The sequence below is a fragment of the Manihot esculenta genome, chromosome 5 (assembly GCF_001659605.2).
Source record: "Manihot esculenta cultivar AM560-2 chromosome 5, M.esculenta_v8, whole genome shotgun sequence".
NCBI lineage: Eukaryota > Viridiplantae > Streptophyta > Magnoliopsida > Malpighiales > Euphorbiaceae > Manihot > Manihot esculenta.
Genome location: NC_035165.2, coordinates 29,920,142 through 29,926,380, shown reverse-complemented (window position 1 = coordinate 29,926,380; position 6,239 = coordinate 29,920,142).

Genomic DNA, 6,239 nt, shown 5'->3' with positions numbered 1-6,239 from the left:
ATAGGGGAACTGAACAAGTTGATTCCCATAAGCATTTCTCACTGTCCCCCTGGGCAAACGTTCGGTTACCCGAATGTGATGCACGGTACATTCGAACAAGCTCAGATATTGTATGCCGGCCGTGCACCACACATGAAAAACATAAGTCTTCGGGCTAAGGCCCCGAAGAGATCGCGAAGTACACATTCGAAGAAATCGCTGGAGACTTGACTGAGTGCAGCAGATCTCAGTCTCACATAATACTGGTACTTCACATCGAAGGGAGCAATAATACTGGTACTTCACATCAAAAGAAACAATAAGCTGAGCACTTGCGCCACTTCCATTTATATCAAAAGAAGATAACAGGGGGGGTCGACCAGAAGTCCTGGACGAAGTAGTTTCAGCAACTTGCCGAATGGTCCCACCCATCGACCGCCCTACCAGAAGGATCTCCGAAACAACGTTCAAACTCCTTAGAGGTAACCTTCAATCCTCAAAAATTTTGAATTGACTCATCTTCATCTCAGGTACTGCAAAAGGGTCCCAAAACAGAGATAAGTTAGGATAATCTTCCGTCGAGATGATAAAAGCGAGATTAAAGCAAATTCCTGGGGCAATACAAAAATCCCGCCGGAAGAAGGAAACAGACAGACAAATTCGAAAGAAAAATCCCTTTGCTCCCACAGAATGCCTGGGACTGGTAAGGAGGTGATGTTAATATATATCCGAAAGTTTGTATTTTGCAGGACAGGGGAGCCGAATTCTCAACTAATGCCGTCAGAGTCCTTAAAAGGTATTCATGGGAAAGGAAAGAAAGTACATGTCCAGATAATGATGACAAGAAAGCAAAGATAGCAGAGAACGCGGAAAGTAAAGAAAAGCCCGAAAGAGGAAAGAGCATATAGGATTCAGAAACTGCGCAACGATAAAAAGAGGAAAGGGTATTATAAAGACACCTAGACACGAACAGACGCGGCCATAATGGTTCTTGATATTCACCCCCTCGGCAGTTGGAGCAATAACTCCCGAGAAGGTGAAGGGGCAATTGATGACCGCTGGATTTTTTCACCCCGGACCAGGGGCTTAACCACAGTTAAAGGCCCATAACATAGAGGCCCACGTATCTGATATTCCCAACAAGCCTGGCTCATTCAACCTTCAAGACCGGGCTCGGCCCAGCTTCTTTACTCATAACGACCCAGCCCACATGAAGCATGCTCTCTCCTCTCAGGCCTAGCGTCCGGCCCGACTCTCGGCCCAACCCAGGATCCAGAATAATATTCACCAGACAGCCTGGCAGATCCGCTTAAACGTACGCACGAGGAGAATCAGAGGCCGTTACGCATGGAGCAGGCGGCTGATACCCTAGTACCTCCGAATCCGCATGGCAGAGACGCGTGGCCCAATCCTGGAGAGGCCTTTACACGTCACCAGCAAGCAAGACAATGTATAAAAGAGGAGTCCCCTCCTCAGGAAACTTAAGCCTTATTCCGTAATACAAAAACCCTTGTAAAACCCTATTCTATTGGATCTCAGATCATCACAGATCATCACATTGTATTTATATCCAATTTTTTTGTTTGTGGGAAAAAATAATTTAAACTTTTCAGAAAATTTATATTTATATTCTAATATTTTAATATTAAATAGTTATAAAAATAATTATCAAAATATTTAGAAAATCACTTATCGCATTCTTAGTTAAAAGCAAGACACCAACGAATAAGAAAAAACCAAATTGATCTATAATTTTAAAGGTAACAGATAGAATAAAATCTAAACTAATATTCATAAAAATAAAAATAATAAATAATAGAACCTAAACTAATATTCATAAAAATAAAAATAATAGAAGTTGATTTAGAAAAAAAAATAATTAAAAATAAATAAATAATTATTTTCTTATTCAAACTGATCTCACATACTATTATTTCTTTCTTTATTATCACTGTTTATTTAAATTTTATCATCTTTCTTACGACTAGAGTTATAAAAAAAAGAAGCAGATTAATTTGACTTTTTTTTTATATCAATATTTTAATTAAGGATACAATAGTTGATTTTTTTATATATTTTGATAATTATATTTCTACTTTTTTAAAATTTAAATATTAAAATATAAATATAAATTTATAAAAATATTTAATTTATTTTATTCAATAAATAAAAAAATTGTGATATAAATGTGAAGATATTAAAAATTTTAGATTATTTAGCTAAAAAGTTAAAAATTTAATTAATAAAAAAATCATTTACGATATGTAACATTTTTAAATTTTAATCAAAATTAATTTAAATTTATAAATAAAATCGTCATAAATTTTAAAAAATTAATTTAATTATTTAAAATTAAAAATTAAAAATATAAATATGAGTGGATTAAAATATTTAAATTGTTTGAATTAATAGATTTTATTATTATTATTATGGACACATATTCGTGAAAACCCAGGTGGAATTAAAAGAACTAATGGACAGTAAGTCGATAAACTCAATGGAAATTGCTTGGCCGGACAACATTTTTTAAATCGATAATCCAAAAACATTGTTTGAAAAGTTCTCAAATCGATAATCCAATCGAGAATTAAAAATTCTCATTTATTAATAGAGGATCGAATTGATTCCACATAAATTTTAAAAATCAATTGAAAGTTATATATATATATATTAATTTCAAATGTACTAAACGAATTAAAGATTTTGATGATTTGAGGTCCAAAAATTAAAATTTTATAAAAATTTTGTGAATTTAGAAAAAATTTAGATTTAGAGGAGGGCAATCCTCCTTTTATCTGTTTTCTTTTATTTACTATTGACGTATAACAAACTGTCAATCATTGGACCACCTGTTCCTGCCATGTTGATTTGGGCGTACGAAAATATCATATTCCTGCTACATGTGTAACGGCCTCTGATTCTCCATGGACACGCATGCTGAGAGACCCATCAGATGGATAGATTGGTCTCCTTCTAGGTTTCGAGTTGGGCCGGAAGATAAGATTAAAATTGAGTTCAAAGAGGATACATTTGGTGAGTCGTATGGACTGAGCGAGCCTGATTGAGGAACTTAGATGAAGCCCGGTCTCAAGACTGAGACGGTCAGACTGGGTCTACGCCGGAGACTTGAAGGCCTCTAGATAATGGCTATTGTCATGGATCTGGCTCTAGACTAGAATGAAAAAATCCAAATCTCATCAGATTTTATTGCGATTAAATTTAAATTATCAAAATACCAAACTAGAAACCTAAAATAAAAATAACTAAAAACTGTATAGTCATGTCAAAAGTCAATTTTTTAATGAACTTTGTTTCTTCATTAATTTGTTTGTCTTCTTTTAGGTGTTCTGTCTTTTCTTTTCTTTTCTTTTTTTATGTTATTGAATCTATGAATTAATGGATTCATAATGATTAGCTTTCTATTCATATAAATTTTTTGGTATTTTTAGTTTACCTACCGAATTTGTATTATTAAGATATTGATTTGATCTTAATACGAAAAATATTTTTTAAAAAAATAATTTTTTTCTTAAAAAAATAATTTAAAAAATATTATTTTATTTTATTAAAAAAATATTTTTTTATTAACTAAATTATTTAAAGCAGAGTACAGAACCTAAATAGTAAAATTCTCTTTTATATTTAATGTAAAATCAGTCTTTGCATATTAATATCATAGTTATCAAGAATAAAAAAGTGGGTAAAAGTCAGGTAGAGAAGTATGAATGAGAATCCAAGCTTACTATTATCCTTGAAAATTGGATGTGTTGGTTTTACTTGTGATATGTGAATGCTAAAAAGTTCATGTCTCGTTTTGTAATTTTGCTATTTTATGGTATGAAATGATTGGCTCTACGAAAAGTAAAGTTGGAATTTGGTAGAAATTTCTAAACGTGAGGGATTCTTATCTACTTTCTAGATTCACAGAAAGTTCAAAGATTGATTATCTTCTAGTTATTTCCCCTATCACCTTCTTGTTTCTCCGTTGACTGGTAGACCACTCGGTAATTATTCTAAGCTCTACCGGTAAATTATACAGTGTATTACATGTTTTTTATTTAAAAAGAAAATAAAAATTAAAAATTAAAAAAATAGAATCTGACACTTTTTAAATTTATTTAAATATTTTTATTATTAAATTAAATCTATAAATATAGTATATTACATATTTATACGCTTTATTTACTAATCATTTACTTTTATTCGCATTTAGTTTAAATACTCACTCTTTTCAAATGAAAATAAGTAACTTATTTATAATTTTTTTCTTTATTTACCTATCCTCCCCTTTAATCCAAACGTGCCCTTAATAATTAAAGATGGAGAAAATTTTTAGAAACGACAAATGAAAGTTATAGGTGTGGACTGAAATTGGAAACGTAATGCTACTGAACGTCAGATTCTTTATCAATTGAGACCCACCAGATGCGTGTTATTATTGGGAAGATATCGACACAAGAAGTTTCTGGCCCGTTTCAGACATTGAATTGAAGGTTTCCCCTTTTTCTTTTTCCTTGAAAAATAAAATAAAATTAATTGACCACCTGATTTTCCTTTCCTCAATATTCTTCAAAAGATAATTAAAAAAGTGAGATTTTTTTACTTGTTATTATAATGAAATCTTATTTAAAATTAAGTATATTATATTAATTTACTTGTTATAATTAATTATTTAGTAAATTTTAATATAAATATTCAATTAATAGTTATAAAATTCATCTTCATACAAAGTTGATATTGGATACTTAATCAATTATCTCTTTCAATTCATCAATGCCTTAACTAATATTATGATTGCTATAAGGTTTAAAAGTTAAAGTTTACGTGTTGCCCTTAAAAAATTTAAGGATTTCATTATTAAAATAATAAAAGGTAATTAATATTTAACAATTAAAAATATTTAATGAAAGGTTAATAAAAAGTTTAAATAAAGTATATGAGTGTGATAACATATAAATAACAAGATCTGTTAAGATCATCATACATATACACATGATTCAGAAGGGTCATGTGAACCTTTCAATCTAATCCAATCGAATAATAGAAAGTTCGACCTATGGGATACGAGAATCAAACCATCAATACTCCTGATCTTACCAAAATCTGAAATGGACGGGCATACCTTTTCAAAACTCGTGCTATAAATGGAAATTAAAAATAGACCCTATCTCGGTACAGATTGGGTGAGCCAAGCACGACCTAATGAGATTAGGGTACGATGCCGAGCTCCAACGCATTGGTTGTCTCCTTGGTACATCGTTGGAGTCATAAATATGCATGCAAAAAAAAAAAAACATACTAATATGATGCCCTCGATAGAAAGGATATAGACTAGCCAGCTCCATATTTATTAGCCAACCATCCATCATTAATAAGTAGCCTGACACACCTGCAAAAATACATCCTTGTCCAGTCCGATGAGACATGAAATAAGGCGTATCAGAATAATCAATTGGTGTATATACTACTGATCTAACCGAAAGAAGGGGGACACTCATTCCACATCTCTCTCCCTCACACATCCTCGGACACCTCCTCTCGCTTTTCTCTCTAGAGCTTTCTCTTCTCTACTTTATTTCTCTTTACATCTCTTTCCATAAAGGAATCGCTTTAAAAGTTCTAGATCTGACTTGAATATCGGAGGATCTCTACCGAAGCATCTCTAGTAGACCTCTAACCATTTTCCCATATTTTATAAGCCCTTTCCTCAAGATCGAACATGAAGGGTTCCATATGAAATCTCAAAGGCATTCACTCCTACCGAACTAATCACAGTTCATTGATCTTCCCATCGAATCAAATCACAGTCCAAGCGTCTGTATCTGGTAACCCCTCTGAATCTCAGATCATCAATTGGTGTCGTCTATAGGGACGAAGGAGACTATTCTGTCGCTGAAGTTTCTAATAAAATTCATTGAGATCCACATGGCGAATCAAAAAAAGCCAATAACAAGTTGTACAGGAAGGACCGAAAGGGAGAGAGATGGTAAAAAGACCAAAGAACTACCGACTAAATCTAAAAGACACACGATGAAAATCTGAAAGAGGAAGATGTTGATGTGTAAAGAAGTGCAATGTAATACCCGGCTAGACTCTGGTATCGGAATTTCTACCGTCCGGTGGAATCTCGGATGTCGAAAACCTCTAGAAGGGTAAAACCATGTTTTCATAAGATGTTTTAATGTATTTTATGGTTTTAAACAAGAAAGGAAATGAGTTTTGTATAAAAATAGCCTTGAAGGAAGACCCAGGTTCGGCCG